This window comes from Protopterus annectens, chromosome 10.part0, assembly GCF_019279795.1.
Source record: "Protopterus annectens isolate FY-2018-M chromosome 10.part0, PAN1.0, whole genome shotgun sequence".
Taxonomy (NCBI): Eukaryota; Metazoa; Chordata; order Ceratodontiformes; family Protopteridae; genus Protopterus; species Protopterus annectens.
In genome coordinates this window covers 647,075,946-647,098,158 of record NC_056744.1, presented here as the reverse complement: position 1 = coordinate 647,098,158, position 22,213 = coordinate 647,075,946, and positions in this window count along the sequence as shown.

The following is a 22,213-nucleotide window of genomic DNA, read 5'->3' as shown; positions in this document are numbered from 1 at the left end:
TATATATATTTTTCCTTTTTTGATTTTGATTTTTGTTTTGTGGGTAAAGGACAGATAGAAGGGAAGAGGAAAGGGGTGAAAGGAGCAATCCAATAAGAATAGAGAACAGACAGCTTGGGGCAAACAGGGATGCAGGCAAAGGGTAGACAAATGGATGGGACAGGATGGAGTGTGGGCAACCTGTCAGTTGCTGACCAGCCAAGGAAAACATTAGTGAGGCCTAGTAGGTAGCTTTCCTGCATCTGGCAGATAACGGCAAAGGATCCACCCTTGTTGACCTGAGGGAATCAGTCAGCTGGTCCAGCAAGCCCACTACGCACTGCAGGAGGGATTACTAGATGGCCACCAAGTGGGCCATTACCCAGTCAACCGTAGCCTCCAATACCTTCTGCAGCTCTTGTGCAGCCAGGACTAGGAAACGAGGTGGACTACAAGCCCAAGATGGTCCAAAGCCTCCCCAGATGAAATATTCCCACCCCACTCACAGCTAGGCTAGCAACAGATTATAGACTGACATATTTGCAGCTCCGGTGGACTATGAAGACTTGCAAAAGAGAGACAAAATTAAGAAACCTAACAAGACAGATAATCGATTAGAGATCATATGGCAGGTAAAAGATAGAAAAAGCATTAATGCCAGTAATCCCACTTTAATAAAAGTCTCTGGCAGCATTCCATGCATGGTCTGCCTGTGCTGAAAGACAAAAGTCACTGGAAAAACAATCAGATGACATATACAGGTATGGGGATATGCAAACAATGGTGCAACATTACAGCTCTACATACATATGCTAGTAAGCAGAAACTTTAAATGAGTCCCACAGTCCATCATAGAACTATAGCAGCATGTACATGCACAAAGACGCCACATGTTTCCATGTTTCCATGTTTCCATTTTGTAGGGCATCAATCTAAACTGCCAAAGTTATTTACAAATGAGTGCATTCAGCAACACTAGTGCTGTCAGCTACAGTGAGACAAATATATAGAAAACCACAGACAAGCATTAAACACACCTTTGTGCAGTGATGCAGAAAAATGAAAACGTGCATAGTATGCCCCTTGATGACAACCCTGTGCTCAGTCCTGCGAAAAAAACACAGTGCCACTGCTGTCATCAACAGCAGACACAAAATACATAGAATGCCATACAGGAACAGCCAGCTTGGACTATAATGGAACTGTCAGATTAAATACAAAAAGAGTGTGAAGAAGACTCCTGTGGCAAATACCAAAACAGTTATTAAATGTAGTACCCTACACAGGAGACACAGTAAATGTGTACTATAGCATTATGTGGGTCCTTGTCTAACCTCTGCTTCCAATATATGGTGATCTTCAGGTTGATGATGAGACAAGCCTACATGTGGGATGGCAGTCACCCTGGACAGAAGAGTTTCTAGTTTGTATCCAGCATCCATCTTTCTAAAATGAGCTGGACAGGATACCAACAGCTGTTACCTGAAATAGCTATGCATGTTGTACTGCTCATCTGTACATGGGAAACCAGTCATCCTGGGACCCGTACAGGATTCCAACACCTATACATGCAATTGAACTGAATGTGTAGGAAATGGAGCATAATTTTGCTCTTCTCTGCACATTAGATAGGTGTTGGGGCACTAGCATTGGCAGGCATCTCTACAAATGTATAGCAAAACAAAATAGCAGCACAAGAATCACACTGTACATGTGACTCTGAGACGTGCAAAGGACCCTATCACTCTATAGATACACAGCATCTGCATGTGTATACCTTTCATGAGGGAGTGGTTGTGCATGGCATTCTGGTAATTTGCATCAGAATGTATCTATATCTCATATCAGTAATGCACTCCTGCAAAACAAAGTGATTCACAGACAAAGGCAGAATCTTGTCTCATTAGCATAAATTAGGTGTAAACTAATACTTATTAGAGATGTTTATGATCAATCCGAAGTTTTGAATGCTAAAGCAAACATCAAGTTAAAACAAGAAGCAGAGTTATTTCAGCAGTTTTAATAACTTTCTGCCAACAAAGAAACACCAGTCACATAAGAGATAACCTACAAGATGAGCACAGAGATCTGCATTAGTGTAGAAAGAAATATAGTAGCAGTGTCACACATGCGTCAATATCTCTCTGTTAAATGTACCCTGTAACTCTGTGGTTGCCAGATTAAGATTAGTCTGCAGTACTACTTATACTATAACAGGCTCCTACAGCTGTACCATGTTGCAGTTGGTCACGTCTTCACGTATACATACTAAATCTAGAGTACTTGATAATAGTTCTCAATCTTATTCACAAACACTGGCTCAACGTTTTCTAGAATTCATAAATTCCAACGCCTTGGATCAACTTATTCACACCCCCACCAGGGGCAGCAATATCCTAGACCTCGTCATTACCAACATGGGAAACCGGTGTCCCACACCAGAGGTCAATTCCTCATTGGTCAGATCCAACCACAAGCTAATCAGCCTAGACATCCACATCCCACCCCCAGCCCCAATTAGGGAAACCATCGTAAAAAACTTCTCCAAAGCCAACTTCACACTTCTTAAGACAAAAGTGGCAAACTTCATGACACCCATGCAGACGGACAATAGAGGCATGACTGCCGAATCCTGCACAAATGCACTTTATATGCACTTAAACGACTGCATGGATCATGCTATCCCTAATAGAACCAAGATGTTATCCTCCAAAAAAAGGAAGCCAATCTGGTGGTCCTCTGCCATAAACAAACTCTACAACAGAAGAAAGAAACTGTTGCAAAAAAGAGTAAAATCCCATGACTGGAGGAACTCCCTGGTCAACCTCAGTAAAAAGCTGAGATCCCTCATGAAATCCTCCAAAGCTAGTTACGAAAACAAAATTGCCACTGACTCTAAAGACAACCACAAAGCATTCTATAGCTATGTCAAGAATCTAAATGGGAACATTCAGATCTGCTCTGAGTTACAGCACAATGGCACTAAATATACAGAACCAACTGATATTGCCAACATCCTAGCAGATAGGTTCAGTGCTAACTTTACCCCCCTCCCATCCCCTAGAGGGCCATCTCTATACTGGAAGAATGCAAAGTTCCTATAATCACGGCTGCACAGGTAAAAAGCACACTCTCCAAAGCCAAGAACACAGCATCCATGGAACCTGACAATATCCCAGGCTGCGTTCTACATGAACTACAGAATGAACTGGCACCCTACCTAAGTACCATGTTCGATCATTGCCTCACCTCAGGCTTTGTACCCACTGGATGGTGCACAGCGATGGTTATCCCACTCCACAAAGGGGGAGCCACAACGGACCCCAGGAACTACCGCCCCATTAGCCTGACAAGCCTGGTCTGCAAGACCATAGAATGTATCATTGTGGAACTCATAAACAAAGACATTGGTAATCTCCAAACTCTGGACCCTACCCAGTTTGGATTTGTAAAAGGCAGATCATGTCTCCTAAACCTGATTGACTTCTTTGAAGCAGTCACCAAAGCCATAGATGAGAGTAAAATGGTTCACACAGCTTATCTAGATCTCGCCAAGGCTTTTGACACCATCCCCCACTCTGGAATTATAGATAAGCTCACTAAACTATGTATAAATCCCTATGTCACAAGATGGGTGCCAACTGGCTCATGGACAGAACCCACACTGTTCCAAATCCGACATCAGACCAGTGACAAGTGGAGTACCACAGGGTTCAGTCCTGGGTCCTCTCCTGTTTGGTATTTACTTTTCTGAAGTGCAGGCCAACACAGAAGGTCTTTGGCTAACAAAGTTTGCAGATGACTGCAAACTAGGAGCCATAATCGAAACTCCTAATGATGTGGACAAACTATAAAAGGGCCTCACTGAGACAGATACCTGGTGTCTAAGCCATGGCCTGAAGCTCAATGCCAAAAAGTGTATTGTCATTCCCCTTTGGTAAAAACTCTGTACCCATGAACTACCACATAGCTGGTAGTCTACTTAATGCCAAAAATGTGATAAGAGACCTTGGGACACAGGTGGACAATAGTCTCTCCTTTGATAATCACATCACCACAGTGGTCAGGAAATCCTTCTACGTGGCTCATCTCATCACAAAAGGATTCTCATCCAGAAAAAAAGAGGTCATTGTTCCCCTCTACTCATCACCCATTATAGAGTATGACGCCCCTTTTGGTATGTACCTCACAAGACATCTACAACAACTGGAAAGACCACAGAAATACCTCACAAAGAGGATTACTGGCCTCAAACAGATGCCCTATGCAGACCATCTCACAAAACTACAGCTTTACTCCATCGCATATCGCCTACTCAGGGGCGATCTCTGCCTAACATACAAAGCTATGTCAAACCCAGAGCTGTTGGACATGTTCCACTTAAAGAAATCCCAATCCCTCCGAGCAACACGCTTTAGGGACCTAAACCTTGTCATCACAATAAACAGAACATACTGGAGGGATGGATTCCTGTCCCAGAGACTTTCCATACTCTGGAACAGACTACCTCTCTATGTCAAACAGAGCTCCTCATTAGCACTCTTCAAGAAAAATCTTGATGATTGGATGGGAAATCGGAAATTCACCCTGTGGGTCACTTCTGTGGCTCTGCTCGACAGGGGCTCAGGAAAATAAATTTCTTGAGTGGCGAAAGCCAGGGTACATTTTTTGGCTAAGCTTATATGGGCCCTAGTGCCGATAGCCTAGAACCTACCTATGAACCTATGAACCTATAATCTACTATGTATGTACTGTACCTGTGTACTATGTATGTATTCTACCTATGTTCCAAATTTCAGCTGTACACCACAAATCTATTAATTACCTTTATTTTTAAATTAATATTTTTTTGTTGGTTCTCTCCACTGTAACTGTTGATGTGCCACATACCACTGTAAAAACATGTCTCTTGTAATTTCTGTGTATACTGATCATGTCTAAATAACTAAATGTGTCTGTAATTTTTCTTTGTGGAGCTTTTCTCCCTGGGCCTCTGCTGAAAAAGGGCCTTTTTGGCTCAGTCAGACACCCCCGGTTAACAAATGTAAAATATATCCCTACCAGGAGATTCTGGTTCACTGAGATAAGACAGCTACTCATCCCTAACCTGGTAGTGGACAGAACATATGAGGCCCTCACAATGTAACCAACTTGAAATACCCAGTCAAATTCTACTGTCCCTGTGTGCTTTCAGTATGACATTTAACTCTTTGCATTCACACTTCTATCTTTAATCTATGTTTTCTTATCATTCTAGGTATGTGCATGTCCTGCAAAGGTGGTGGAAAGAAGAAGTTGGACAAATTCAGCCCTTCAGAGAGCATGTTGCTACAGGCACTGAGAATACATGGGTGGTGGCAGTTCGGGAGAGAAGGCATCCACTTGTCTCTATGTGACTGTGTGGGAAACAGTGGTGCATAATGCCATTGTGAGAGGAACTCCATCATGCATCAAAATTCGAAGCATGTAATTGACATGATACAATGGGCCTCACAGAAATTCTGTAACATAGAATTGGAACAGATAGTGGCAAGGGGTGGACTTCCATCAAGCTCCACAGTTACATAGGAAGAATTATTCATGCTATTTCTGCATAATGATGAGGATGATGAAGAGGAGTAGAGGACAGGCATTATACTGAGATGTTGACAAAGGTTCTGCAGTAGCCAGATGCCCTGTATCTATTACAGAGACCAGCCAGGTGCATACATACATCACAAGAGTCATACTGCAGCTGTTAGTGTGACCGTGTAATGGTAGTTGCATTGACCGTTGCCTCAGTTCTTCACAGGTACATCAGGCCATACAGACATGGGGATTTCTGTTTTATTTTTATTTTTAGATATTTTTATTTGTTTACCGGGGTAGTGCACTGATCTCAATATACCATTTACAGGCACAGCCCCGGTGAATAGGATCACTTAAGAAATTAACAAAACATATTTACGGACATAAGGATATGCTAAAAACAAGTATATATACATATTTACAGATGCAAAAATATGGTACAGCATTTAGTTCAAGAAGCAGTTTGCAATGTCAAAATATGGATGGGAAAATGGAATTATGCTTAATAAAGCTTTATGGATAAAATCATCATTAGTCATCATCATCATCAACAACCCCTTTTTTCCCATTTTTTTACATGGGGTCAGGGTGGCATGTTAACTGTTTCCATCACTTTTGATGCAGTGACACACTCCTGCCTTCTTTGACACTCATGCCTGGCTGTCCCACATCTTCTGTCAGACAATCCATCCATCTCTTTGCTGGGTGCCCTCATTTCCTCTTAGCTTCTTCATGTCTGTCCCAAATATTCTTCACCAGATTGTCTTCTGCTTTTCTGCACATGTCCTAACCACTGTAATCTGTTCTGTTTGATCTTTTCTGCAATTGCAGCTAATTTGTCTTCTGCTCTTGTGTTCTCATTTCTTTGTCTGTCTCACAGCGTGCATCCTACCTCCATTCTTAGGCACATAATTTCCATCACCTCTAGCTTCCTCATCTCTTCTGCTTTTACTTCCCAGGTTTCTGTACCATACAGCAATACTGGTCACACCACTGTTTTGTACACCTTACTTTTCAGCTTCTTTGGCATTTCTTCTGTCGTAAACTACACCTGGCACTCTATGCCAGTTGGCTGCAACCTCTCTGATTCTAGCTTTGACCTCCTCATTCAGACTTCCCTTCTCCTCAACCACCCCTCCCAGCTAATTGAAGCTATTAACCTGTTTCACTGTCTTCCCTGATATCTCAATCTCAGCTTCTTCTGATTTCCTCAGTTTGCTGCCATTACTACTGTCTAAGCTGTACTTACCTTCATTCCATGTGCCTTCAGTTTTGCATTACATTCCCCTATCCTTTGCTGAAGTTTTTGCTCAGAGTTTGCCTGTAATGGCATATCATCTGCATACAGCAGATTTGTTTATCTGTCCCCTCTGATTGTTTGCTAATGTAATCCATAATCAGTATGAACAGCAGTGAGCTCAGAGCTGAACTTTGGTGCACTCCCACTCCCACAGGGAACCCCTCTGTGAGACCAAACACTGTTTACCATTTGTAACTGAGTCATTGGGTCCTTATACACAGCCTGCACTAATTCTACCAATGTGTCTGGGACTTTGAACCACTGCAGTGCTGCCCAAATCAGTTTTCTTGGGACCTTGTCATATGTTTTATCCAAGTCTAGGAATGCCCAGTTGGACTCTTTCCTCATCAATAGCTTCTTCTCAACTGTCTGTCTCACTGCAAACATCAGATCAGTTGTGCTGCATCCTCACTTGAATATGAAGTGGCTCATCTGCCATCTTACTTTCTACTACTATCTGTATCCATTTATCAATCGCCCTGTCCAGAACTTTCATGCAATGTGACAGGACTTTGATGTCTCTCTACTGCCTACAGTTGTAGATGTCTCCTTTGTTCTTGTACACATCGACACGGGTATGCTTATTCCCCAGTCATCTGAGATACACCTTTCTCCCACACTGCTGTGAGTACCCTCAGAAGCCATTTCTCCCCATCTCACTCAGCATCTTTATCATATCTGCTGTGACCTCAGCTGACCCTGCTGCTTTCCTTTTCCTTAGTGCTGTTCTTACTTCTTCTAGCATGGGCTGCTCTTCTTCTCTTATTTTAGGCTGTGTCCGTGGCAGTACAGCTTCTGTGGAAGTTTCTTCATTCAGAAGCTGCTGGAAGTGTTCCTTCCATCTACCTTTGATGTCCCTTTTTTTTTAAACACCTTTATTGAATTATCACTTGTGACGTAGGCAAATTTACATTTATATAAAAGTAATCAAACCTAAGCAACATTACATAAATAATTCAATTCCTGCCTTTTTTTTAAACAAGAAACATCTTTATTAAACCATCACTTATGTCATAGGCAATCATGCATTTATATAAATGAAAACAAACCACAAAGACATAATCATAGTTGCAAGCATTTTACATCACAAACCATACTGACACACTCCCAGTTGGAAACATTATACATCACTTATAATCTACCCAATCATTTTAAGTCAGACATTACATAGCTCATTTAAACCGTTCCTTCTTTTAAATCTTATTCCCCTCCTGTATATATTGTTCTCACAATTCCCATTTTTCCTAAAGATCTCAATTCCAGTTGCTTTCTCTCTGTTACTATATTCACTACTTCTAATATAGTTGGTTTAGATTTTGATTTCCATTTTCTAGTAATTGCTTTTTTATGAGCCACCATAATTAGACACAGCAAGCCCTTACTATGTCTAGGCAATTCCGATTTTGTGTCATAGCTCAGAAAAATCATCTCCCTCATCACACCAATTTGCCCACCCATCATCTCCGATAGTGCATCCTTAAAGTTTGCCAACTCACTGCACTCCCAGAAAATATGTTCCCAATTACCTCTTTCTTCCCCATCACACCTCCAACATTTGCTGTCTACCTGAGAAACCATTATTTGGAGTCTATTTGGAGTATAAAAATATCTATGTAAACATTTCCAAGCAAAACTCCTAAATCTTCTAGATTTGGTTGCATATCCATATCCATATAACAAAGCTTTCAATTTCTCAGTTTTTGGATTATCTTTTGTTTAGTCTCTTCTCACATATCCTTAGCTGCAACACCAGAATCATTTTTAATCCATACTCCTAAATACTTCATTTTTATCATGTCCCTGTAAATATGGATATTGCTGAACAAATTCAGATGTGGATACATATTTACCGGTATTGTCTTTGTTTTACCTTCATTAATTTTGTATCCCAAAAAGATTTGAAACTGTCTCAAAATTTTCCACAACACTGTAATGTCTCTTTCTGGTTTTGTCGGCAAAAATTTATATCATCTGCAAATATAGCCAGATTTTCTTGACTACCATACCAATTATATCCTTGAATTTCTGAGTCCCTTATTTTCTTTGCCAATGGTTCTAAATATAATGCAAATAACAAAGAGGAAAGAGGACACCCCTGCCTGGTTCCTCTGCTCAAATAGAAATGATCAGAGAGGACCCCACTCACTTTAAATTTCACCTCTGATCCCTCCTATAGTTTCGTAATCAACCTTATAATTTTTTCAGGAAATACGAATGCTTCCATTGTCCTGCTCATAAAGTTCCAGCTTACTCTGTCAATGCTTTCTCTGCATCAAGACCCACCAAAAACAATGGCATTTTCTTACATTCTTCTTCCCTCTGGATCATCATTGTTCTGTTAATGTTGTCAAATGTTTGCCTTCCCTCCACAAAAGCACACTGATCCATATCTATCAATTTTGGCATTACTTTTGCCATTCTTTTAGCCATTATACACATGAATACGTTATGATCATGTTTTAGTATTGAAATGGGCTTGTATTGCCTTTGATGTCCTGTTGACTGGTGAGCAGGCTGTTGCTGCCATCCCTTATGAAAGGTGTCTCACTATCTTCTTTATTTTTCTGTCTTTGCCTTGCAATCTGATATTGTTTCTTTGTGCCACCTACTGAATCACTTTCCAGAAGCTGGTAGTGTCTCCAGTGCCTGTTCTTTGCCATTGCAATTCCTTGTTAGCCAACAAGTATTCCTTCCTAGTCTAGTCGGTCTTTTCTATCCTCCACTTTTTCCTGCACTCCTTCTTTCTTTTGATGACTTCGACCAACTTCTGGAAAGTGATTCTTGGAAGTCCAGGATAAAGTAAACAGCCTTTGGCATACCATGTTTGTTGATGATAGCAAATTGGGTGCAATCACTGAGTCCCCCAATGATGTTAACATATTACAGGAGGGGCTAAAACAGACAAATGACTGGTGCCAAAGCCAGGGTCTAAAACTAAGTGCAAAACAGTGCATTATTATCCCCTTTGGCAAAGCAGAATTCCCTGCTAATTACAATATTGACAGCACCTCCCTTAGTTCAAGCCCAGTGGTGCAAAATCTGGGAACACACTGTAGATAGCAATCTGAACTTTGACCACCAAGTTTCCTCAGTGGTAAGGAAAGCCTTCTATGTTGCACATCTCATACCTAAGGGCATCACATTCAGGTCTAATGATGTTATAACTCCAATGTACTCGACCTTCATCAGGTCATTAATAACGTATAATGCTCCCATCTGCATGCACCTCATCAGACACCTGCAGCAGCTGGAGAGACCACAGAGGCTTCTTACCATGAAAATACAGGGCCTCCAAACCATGGCTTACATGGATAGACTGCAAGCCCTGTTGCTGTACTTTGTATCATATAGGTTGCTGAGTGATTTATGCCTGGTCTACAGGGCAGTTTCTGACCCTGCCCTGATGGAAATGCTGCACATCCACAAGTCAAATGGCAAAAAGAGTCACTCATTCTAGGGATCTTAACATAGCCTGTGACATTACAAAAAACATGCTGGGGAGACAGATATATCTCCCAGAGATTACTGCTACTCTGGAATAAACTTCTAATTCAAGCGAAGCAGCGCTCCTCAGTGACCCTATTCAAGCACAACCTAGATAAATGGGTGGGAGATCACATATTCACCCCGGAGGTGGCACCCATGTCCCTCATGGACAGGGGTAGTAAGTGTTGATCATAGACTCGCTCTGGGAATTACATCCAACTAACCAAGGGCAATTGAGACAACTCTGGATTAACATAGCTAGACTTGTGAGGGCTCAAGGGCTGCTAGCCTAGTAATGTCCTATGAGCCTATGAACGTAAGAACACAGACTTCTGCATTCCACTACCAGCTTTCCTTATATACCTTATTTCCATACCTGGCTCAGCCACATATCTGTTCTGTAGTCCTCACACATACTGTTTTGCGGCACTGCCATTTTTCTTCAACTCCACTTATTTTCTTCTCTTGTTTGGGTGCTAAAGCTCTGTGTAATGCTTTGAAATGTTGTTCTTTCTCTCCAGTCAACTTCCAGGTCTCCAGTCTGGTCTCTGTTGACCTTCTCTGACCACTGCTTGCAGCTGGTTGTGACAACCAGTAATTTATGCTGTGGGCCAACTGATTCACTGGGGATGACTTTGCAATCATTGATTCTACACCAGTGCCCTTTCCTTACTAGAAAGAGGTCTACCTGAGTTGCATGTTGTCCAGTCTTGTATGTGATCTTGTTTCTTTCTCTCTTTCTGGACCATGTGTTGGCTATTATCAAAGCATTTGCCAGATAGAAGTCTAGAATGGCCTCTCCTTCTTTATTCCTGTTGCCTCAACCATGTGGACCCAGGTAGTCCTCATATCCTGTTCTGTCTGTCCCCATATGTGCATTCAAGTCACCCATTATCAACACCAATTTATGTTGCCATGCTTTATCTAGTAGGTCCTGAAACTGCTGTCTGAATGCACTCTTTTCCTCACTATCGAAACCCTGCTGTGTGGCATAGGCTGAGATTGTGAATATTGCCCTGTCATTACACTGGAGTCCGACTGCCATGAGTCTGTCACTAATTCTGATGACATCCTTCATTGCCTTCTGAAGCCTCTCTCTCTCACCACAATTCCCACACCATCTCTAGCCTGTCCTCCTCCTCCTCCTGAGTAGTAGATTTTGGATCCCAAGCCAAGTAGCTTTGCTGCACTGTCCTTCCATCTTGTCTCTTGGATACATAGGATGTCCAGCCTCCTATGTAGCAACACGTCATCCACCTCCAAGATGCATCCTGTCAGTGAACCTCCACTGAGTGTAGCAACCCTCAGTTCATGTTTGGCAGGTTAATTGGTTTTACATTCAGCTTTTGCTCAACAGAGCTATCCCAGCTAATCAAGGCTGGGCCAATGGACACTGGTCGGCTAGTATCTTATTGACCCAGGGCTGCTGGTCTTTATGGTGGAAACACAAGGGCCAATAGGGACACAAACATTTCTCCCACCATTTGCATGGGTCCCTGACATAGGTCGGAGAAAGCTGGGTTCTCAACCCACTTATCACTGGCAAATACCCATGCCCATTTAGCAACATTAGTCAACATGACCAAATCACCTAGAGCCATATTTTACACCATTGAATGACTAGCCATGCCACGACATGCAGTTTGTGATCTGTGTTCTCCTATCTTGAGGATATTGTGCACCACAGCAGATGCCCAAAGTGGTTGGTTTGTACAACTCTTCCCCATAGGGCTCATATAGAGTCTGTGCTGCTGCCCACAGCTCCATTCTTTGATGAGTTTGAGATGGAAACACACAGCATGTTTTTCAGAGGTGGGAGGAACCACACTGAGACACAGGGAGAACATACAAGCTCCAAAAAGGCATTGGCTGGAGGTCAGGATCCAACCTTGTAAATTGTGCATGGGAGGTGAAAACATTAACCATTATGAAAACTGGATAAGATGGAGCTGTAATAACCGAAATGGCTTATGGTACAATGATTGCAGCCTATCATTATAAAGAGTGGTATGAAGACATCAGAAGAGGCAAATGACAATGGTTACAGGAAAGGATACTATGCAGAGAAGACAGAGAAAAGGTGGCATGTAAGCAATTGATATTTGGCTGTGGTAATTCACCTGTCACTACCATGCAGACCATGAGACACAGAAATTGTGAATTGAGTATTATCATACTGGATTGCTATGCATTTCCATCCATAGGGCACACTACCAATACTGTGACATCTGTAGAGAGTGGGCTGTAACAACAAGTTTAATCTATTCCACTGTCAATGTGTGATGATGAAGCCAACAGATATATCAAGTCACAGTTTCATGTCACATCGACAATGTCCCTCTCACTAATGGTGTATACCCACTGACAGGGATGGCATTGTAGCCTTTGATACACCTCCCCTATGAACTGCATAATATGGTGTACTACCTATCCAGTCTGGAGGTTCTACACTCTGACTTGACATCATAGCCATCACTAGTGGTGGCCTAGCAGGGGCAGATGAGTGCTGTTTATCTGATATATAGATGCCCACTGTATGGCAGACTAGCATGGCAGTATGATGTCATTGACTTTTCTAGCCAGCCCTGGCACCCATGTGACTCTCATCCTCAAACAACAGATGTGCAGAGAGCTATAATCCTAGCACAATCTGCATCTGCACATGAAGAAAAGGAGATGGTTGGCATTATGTGTGGCCATCAGAGGACATTGGAGTCCAGAGACAATGCTTGGATTGGCTTTGTGTTCAGTGGTATGACACACCATGGAAATGGACATCTCAGGATGATGATGATGATGTTGTTAACCAGTGCTGCCATTACTCCCCTGCTCCCCAGTGTTGCCCGTGGCTGTGGTTGAGTATACACCCATTGAAGCTGCAGTGTATGACCATCATAAGGTACACAGTCTCCACTTGCCTTGATTGTAGTTCCACCACACCTACACCATTGGGAAGGTCAGCACATCGGAGGGCCACTTCCTGTGTGACCACCATACAGGTCCTGTTCCAGAACTTCTGCTATGTTCATATCCCTGGAATATTCTGTACCTCCACTACATTCTCAGCATGACAGATATACCACACGTCCTCATACTCCCTATCCCAAGCATCCCCATTACTGTGTTTCCTCTGTATGTTCCACTAGTGGAACTCCCACCCATACCACTGAGGAGGTAATATTTGTCACAGATACTACCAGTCCCCTGCCCTTTGAATCTGCTTACCCTGACCCGTGGTCCCACACTTCATAGTTGTATAGACTGATAAGCGTTCATTTGTCCATATGCACCTGTGAAAATGATGACAGGTGTGACCCTGTGTTTCTTTCTGTGTGGTACATCTGTTGCAAAGGTAAACTCAACCATGCTCTGCCCTCCATACTTTTTATATAACACTACATGCATCATTTTGTTCTGCGTGGCACCACATTGCCACTGTGTACTTGTCAGCAACCAGAGAGGTTGTCTGGATATCGTCACTGTACTGACGTATTTTGCGCACTCCATCTGAAAGGGTGTGATGTGGTTGCTGATCGTAATCAACATCCATCCATGTCACTGATGTTAACTATAATAGTGGTCACAGGGAGTCCTTTTGCTTTTTGCTACACTCGTATAGGATCATGGAGATGTTAGCTGGCCTGCTGGATGATGAGATATCATATGATGCAGTATGTTATAAATATCTGTCAGGCTGTAGTGGGCACATACAGAAATGATACACCAGATGTACTGTGGCAGTGGACCTGGGACTTCAGCAGGCTGAACATATGCTCTCGAACATTTCTTGTTTGAGTGTGGATGATGTTATACTGCCAGTGAGCCATGCCTTGTGTAGTCCATATAAGCATCATCAGCCAAGGCTACAGGGGATAACTGCATCAGCTGTGACACAGTAGGTATATTAAGGAGAGATGGATGTAGGGTTAATTTTCTACATGTGATGCATGTGGCTGTGAATATAAAGTTTTATCACCATGTGTACATTTACCTACTTAGTAACCTCTGTGGGATGTAGCCAGGCAGGAAACAGCAAAGATTACTTGCTTGCCATATGTGAGAATCATGGGCATAACAGGAGTGCTGTGCAGATAAATGGATTATTAGCCTCTCTGTATTGCACACTACCTGGCATTTGGTAGTATGGTAGCCTTTCTTATGGATGAAAGGTGGGCCTTCATTGCCTATGGGAGCAACCAATGGTTCCCAGCATTTCAGGAAGGCAGGCACTATCAGAGAAGCCATGCATGCAGGTGGCTTTGTTTCTTGGAGTGTTGAGAAAGCAGATGCAATCTACATGTTGAAGCAGTGTATCAAGGAACATCTTATGTATTCTACAGGCTGACACCTGATGTACCCAAATGGAACAATTTGTCTCTAAAATGTCCCTGTAGCAAGTATGCATAGTGCATCACACATCTTGATATCTCCAGATATAAGAAGCTCACGCATTCCTTCAGTTCCACTTTGTGGGTCATATGTGACAACCAGCACCCATATAACATCCCTGTCCATGTGAAGCCAGTTATGGACCTGTTGGTCTGTCATCTGGCAGGACGCAGTCCTTTTCTGGTACCATTTTCTATTGTGTGGGTGTCTGGGTCATGCCTCTGGGAGATTGCCAGTTGAGGTTGTGAAATACTGATTCACACAAGCTGCAGCTGCTGCTACCAGCATATCTGCTTGCAGTGCCATCATTTGTTATCATGTTCTTTGTCTTTATACTTAGTTACATCCACCTGCAACATTTTGCACCTGATTACTGTGTATCATGATCTGCTTTCCTTTATCCTCATTTGCATATTATTATGCCGTCATTAAAATTTGCTTCATTATTTGCATGCCATTATATGGTTATTTGCATACCCTTTTTTCTGTACCTTTTGGATCAATGAATCACTTCCTTGCTACATGCTGTGGTTTATGGCACAAAAACATGCTGTGAACTCTGCTAATTGTCTTTGAATATTTCTTCTGCATGTTTTTATGCAGAACTGCAAACAGAGAAGTGTAACTAAATGCGCTGCAAGCTTCCCTGAAGTGGGGAAAGAAAATGTATTTATTTATTTATTCAACATTTGTTTACCAGGAAAGTCCAATTAGACACAGGTCCATTTTCAGCGTAGGCCCGGGGAGAAAAGCTCCAACAATATGAATAACAAACATTATACCACAAGAAAATTATAGAGTACAGCTCAACAATGAAAGTACACATTGCAAATATAAATAACTGAAAGAGATGATACCTTAGCAATTAAAAAAAAATGTACATCAAAGAGTGTATGGTATTATACAAACTAGACTAGCATATATATTAGAAAGCACAGTATGATATTTTTGAGGAAGGCATGAAATGATTTGAGGTAAAAGATTAAGTATATATAGGGAAGGAAGAAGGCATAATAGGATAGTACTGTAAAGTGTAGATCTAAAGAAAGTCAGAGGGTGTGTATAAAAAGTGGAGAATATAGAGTTAGTCAGGTGGGTAGTAAGAGCAAAGCCAGGATTTTTCTGAGTAAATAGACATTTTTTAAATTGTACTATGGTGCAGATGGAAGTGGGTAGTTTATTCCATATTTTAGGAATGATGTTAGAGTATAAGGATTCTCCAGCTGAGTTGTTAGCTTTGGTGGATTTAACTAGGAGTTTGTCACTGGAACAGAGTGTTCTAATGCTGGGATATGGTTGTATGACATCTTGAGGGGATGAGGTTTTATCTGGTTCATGGAGTATTTTATGGGTGAAGGTTAGTTGCTTGTATTGGAGGAGCTGAGGAAGTCCTAGCCAGTTTAGTTGTCTAAGGGCTGTGCAATGATGTGTTTTGTAGGGGGAGTTTGTAGCGAATTTGGCTATGTTATTGTAGCATGGGTCTAGTTTAGTAAGGTCTGATTTGCGTAGGTTGGTTAATATAGGGGAGGCATAGAGTAGGAGTGACAGGAGGTGTGTCCAGGCAATGGTAGCTTTTGTAGATCTGGTTAAAAATTTCTTGTTTCTGTAAAGGAGGCACATTTTTTATGAACTTTGTATCATCAGACCCATCATAGAGTACAATGCCCCATTTGGGATGTACCTCACAAGACACTTCCAACAGCTGTAGAGGCCACAAAAGTATCTCACCAAGAGGATTACTGGCCTCAAACATATGTCCTATGCAGCATGACTGAAAAAGCTCCCGCTGTACTCAGTGACATATCGCTTACTCAGAGGTGATCTCTGCCTGACTTACAAAGCCATGTCCAACTCAGAATTGATGGACATGCTCCACCTAAAGAAATCCAAGTCACTGTGAGCCACGTACTCTAGTGAGCTAAACCTCACCACAACAATAAATAGAACATGCTGGAGGGATAGATTCCTGTCACAGAGACTACCCATGCTTTGGAATAAAATTCCAAACTACATTAACAGAGCCCCTCACTAACACTCTTCAAGAGAAACCTTGACGAGTGGATGGGTAACAGAAAATACACCCCTGGGATCACTTAATTGACTCTGCTTGACAGAGGATCAGTTAATTAATCAATGGGGTGGTGATAGATGACACACTCTGGCTATGCCTATAAATGCCCTCAAGCAGATAGCCTAGTACCTACCTATGAACCTATGAACCTATGATTCAAGGATGTGTGTCAAGGGTCTGAATCTTAGACTAAAGAAAAGTAAGGGAACTTGAGTGAATCATGAAGTAAAAAATGTAAAGGCTCAGTCAGTAAATAAACATGCATTCGTGAACAAGCCAAGCTGATGTACCGTATCATGCACCCAAAGTTGTTTGTTATAACTATATAATTATAAGAAAGTTAGCTTGCTTGCTGAGATAGTGGGCATGGGGTAATGATTAAGGTAAGTGTCAACTATTAGTGACATTAGTTTAAAAATAGCATTATACCAGAATTTAAAATGGAAGCCCAGTAGTCCATAAAAATCAACTCCAGACAAGAGTTCTGAATTACTATTAATTGGTAAAATAAAATCAAGGAAAACATAAAAAGGAAAAAGAACAAAGTAAAAACTATTATATGTTGGAGCAATGATTCAACTTGAAGAAATAATTAAAGTAAAGTTATATACTAGAAACTGTGTCTAATGGGGCTTAGGAAAACCGCTTTGAAAATAAGGAAGGATTTTGTTAGGAAACGGGGAGGAAGGCAGCAGGAAAATTTGAATAAACATGGTACTGTTTCTGTAGAATTTGCTAGCATAACATTTCTTTGAGTTTGGGCATTTAAAACCTTTTTTGTTGCTCATGAGGTGACAATTACACAAAGGGGGGACAACAAGGGAAGTTTCCTTTTAATGGTTCATTATGGTTTATCTATTTGTATGTACTTCATGTGTGATATTCTCTAGACCTGTCGATTGTTATTTAACCTACTCTATGTACATATATTCTCTAACTGTTGATTTTCTTATTATGTTTCATGGTGGCCTTAATTTTTTACTTTTATTTTTATTTTTGACTTAATTTTTATTGTAAAAATATGTAATACTTCTGGAGCTTTTCTTCTCGGGTCTCTACTGAAAATGGGCCCCTGGCTCAGTTGGACTAAACCGATTAACAAATGTCAATAAATAAATAAATAAAAATAAAATTATAAACAGACAGTGTATTGTTCTCAAGGAGGTCATGAATCTTTCGGTTCCTTTTGATTGTGAAGCTAGAGGATGTTGGTAAAATCTTGTTTATGGTTTTGTTATCACTTATTAAAGACCAATTGTTCCTGATTATGGTGATCAGCTTTTTGTAGTCCATGGAGTAAGTGATCAGCATATTAATCCTGTGTTGCTATTTACTGTGGTTTCTCGCTATTCTATGTAGGTCAGGGTCACTGTACAAGTGTTCATGGAGCAGGTAATCAGGGTTCCTTGTTTTGCCTTCAGTAATATAATGGAAGATATTCCTTACAGTTTTTGGGTGTAACCCCTGGCTAGAAATTTATTTTCTTGGTCAGCTAGATTACATAAAAAATCATACATCTCCTTGGAGTCTCTGGCTATCCTTCTTGCATCTAAACGGATGCATGCTATCATGATGCAACAGTAAATTAATCCCAGTGGCTTTTTGGAAAGATTATTTGTGAGCTCTTGTCCATTTTCTGCTTTGTTGATTTGAAGGTCCAGAAAGTTAGCAGTTTTTGACTGTGGAAAGTTGTAAATTTAAGAAAGGTAGTTGAGTGGTTGATGTGGTTGTAAAAGTCCATAAGTTGAGCTTCACTTCCATTCCAAATGATAAAAATATCATCAATAAAGCACAGATAACAGCTGATGTGTTGTTGGTGAGGGGAATTTGTGATGTTCTCCTTTTCCCATTTGAAAAGTGCAGTATTTGCTAGACTGGGGACCATAGCTCCACCCATGGCTATATCCATTGTTTGGTGGTAGACATTGTTATTGAATCTGAAATAGTTCTTTTTAAGTAATAGCTTGAGCAGCCAGCCAAGGGTCTCTGTTTCACCCAGAAGGGGTGGAATACTGTTCTTCATAAGCTTCAGTCACAGCAGTAATGCAGAAGTGTATAGGGATTCCACATCAGTGGTGACCAACCACGAGTTATGTTCTGTAGAAACTTGCTTAATCTTCCTAGGAAAATCATTTGTGTCCAACACAAAGGAAGGTTTCCTTTTGGCCAGGGGGTTTCAACTGTACTTGCAAGTATATCATGACTGATTAATTCATGTTTCCACTACTAGCAATCACTGGCCTACAGGGAAGGTCCAAAAGGTTCTTGTGGGACTTAGGTATCCCAAACAAACTTGGGAAGTGAGTGTGGTCTACTATTAGGAATTCAAATAAGTTGTTGCTGATTAGACCCTTATCATTTAGCTCTACCAGTTCATTCCTGATCCTTTTATAGGCTCTGGAAATTTTGCTAAGGTGGAATACTTCATAATAACTGGGGTTATCCAACATCTCAGTGATTTTTTTGATTATAAGTCTTGGTATCTGTAATCAAAATTCCTCTGTCATTGTCAGCTTTCATGAATCATCTTGTAGTGTCCTGACTAAAGCTTCTTAATGCAGCTCTTTTGTCCCATTTGAGATTGTACAGTTTCTTCTTTGGTGGTCTATTTAAGGCTTTCCTGATGTCAGCTTCACATTTATTTAGAAAAGCCTTAATTGTTGGGTGCAGTTAAGAACAAAAGTTCCTCTGTTTCTTCCATTTCTGGATAAATGTGGTGTTACAACTGTCCTTGCTTTCTTTGTTGTAGAAGTAGTTTTAAGTTGAGTTTCCTTGTAAACAGTTTTAAGTGGATGAGAGTATCTACTATGTTCCCAAGTTTTTGAGGTATGAAAGTGAGCCCTTTTTCAAGTACCCTTCTTTCGGCATTGGTCAAATCTTTTGTGGAGTGGTTCCATACTTTAACTATTGTGGTTTGGTTGTTCTGTTTTGTCTGCCTTGTCTGTTCAGGGGTTCTGCTGGAGGTTTCCAAAGGTGCTTCAGGTCTCTCTTTCCCTGCCAAGTTCATTCTCTGTGGTGGTAATTTCCTTTAGGGTGATTTGCTGAGTTTGGGCTGCCAATTGTGCTTGAAATGTGATGGTTGTGCAGTCTTCATCCAGGAATCTTCTGTAATCATTGTGTGTCTCTGGGGATAATGCCTGGGGTCCAGTTTGGTTGGTTCCAAGCCTAAGGGAAAATCCTGTTGGTTGAAAAAATGTGGTAGGTTTTCACTTTGTTCTGGTGTAATTACCTCTTGACTAAAATTCTGTGTTCATAGTGGTTCCTGTAATTCTTGGTATTCCATTCTGCGAAGGTCTCCTTTGGGGTTCTGGGTGGTCCTCACCTTGTGGTTTTTCTTTTGGTGGTTAGCTCCATCTATTTGCTTTCTTTTCAATTTATGTAGCTTCTGTTCCTTAAGTTTGAGATCTAAAGTATTGGCTCTTTCAGGGATTGTCCTGAATCTTTCTTCCTTGTTGTTAATGTTTGAACATGCTGTTTCACTGTTGGATAGCTTTATTCTGTAGTTCCATTAACACAGGGACTTTGTTTTCCTGATTTTTCTTTTACTTTGGTTTTTAGATTGTAGCTACCCAATGAATAGGGTAGCTGAAGTTTTTTTGCTAGTCTTCCGCCCTAGGACATCAAGGGCCCTATTAGGTGTACATCAATGTCAAATAAATTGTAAGTAAATTAGGTAGAAAGGAAAGTCAAAAAAGGGAAAAAGCAAACAGAGGGAAATACACAACAGTAAGGAATATAAGGTTTTGGGGAAGAAAGGGTAATTTTTGAGGCAAAGAGACACTTTTTCATATATAGAAAAGAAGAAAAAGAGAGGAAGGTGGTGCAAGAGGTCTGTGGAAGACATAGATGGAGAAGAGTAAGCAGAAAAGGCAGATAAACACAAAACACAGACTCAAACAGACAAGCGAAAGTAATTATGCAAACGACAAGGAGGAATGTGCATGATGCATCCATACAAAAGCTTGACAAATGATGATGGGGAAGGTTGGACAATGAACAAGAATGGGGAATGGCACATAAAGGAGAGAAAATACCAAGACTGGATAGTATAGTATCTTAGCATAGTTAGAATGTTAGACCAGCTGAGAGGATAACAAATTCAGGAATCACATAACTGAGTGACCAGTGTTACAGGCCAATTGCATCTCTGATGGACTAATTGGCAGTGTCTGATGGCTGCAAAACTTCATGATCCATGCTGGAAGGCACTCCACATTGCTAAGGAGGGTATCCAGTGCTGCCGCATGTCAACTGCCACCAGCCTCTACAATTGTCTCTTAGAGGTCAGAGCAAATCCATCTGAACCACTCCCAGAAGGGGACCCTTCATTTACTTCCTGAGAAGCAGCCACAGGGGACACTACTGAACACTACAGGTCACTACAGGTATAGAACCACCATACTTCTGCTAACAGGCAGCCCTGGTGACCACTTGTGTCCCAGCACCAGAGGCTTCATCAAGTAAACACTAAGGTGAATATAGCCTCACTTCTCTCCCTCCTCTACCATATTTGGACCTGCAAAAGAATGGCACAATAGGGCAGAATTATTGGACACACATGGCAGCAACACAGTGCTTATTGTACAGGCTGGCAAAAACATTGTATATACTCCTGCCATCTGTGGCTTCCAGCCATGTCCAATTCATGCTACTCCTACTCCTCCTCTTCTGCATGGCATACAGAGTCATTTACTGAAAAATGGACCACAAATAAGTGGTAGAAATCTGGACATTCTGCAAAAATCTGTACAGTTGAGAGGTATAATACCTGCTACAACTCCAAACCTCACTCTACTGGTGTACACCATGATTCTCAATGTAGAAAGTGTCTATGCCTAATATAGAACATCATTAGCCTAATATGCACCTATGAATCTATAATCTTCACTGTAGTAGGCATCTTTTATGTGTTTCTGAATTAATTGGTTACCATTTTTGGTTTCATCACTTAGGATCATCGAAATTCAAGGCACCGAGTCTAACAACCATTTATATCTTTGACATTTCTTATCCTTAGCCCATATGTCGTCTCTCACGGGGGTCTATCAAAACTATAACAGATTGTCACACTCTCATTTTTTCCTTTTTTTCATACAGTAATTCTAATTATTTCTTGCATACTAAAATTAATATATTCTCATTCAAGCGCAATTCCAGTCACTTCCTTATGTGCGATATCACCCAATCTCACCTCTGTGTATAATGTACTTTACTTTCCATGTGTTGGTTTGGACATGTGCTGAGGAGGTATGCTGAGTATATTGGGAAAAAATGTTAAGGATGAAGTTACCAGGTAACAGGAAAAGAGGAAGGCCTAAAATAAGGTTTATGGATGTGGTGAGAGAGGACATGCAGGTGGTTGGTGTGACAGAGCAAGATGCAGAGGACAGGAAGAAATGGAAACAGGTGATCTGCTGTGG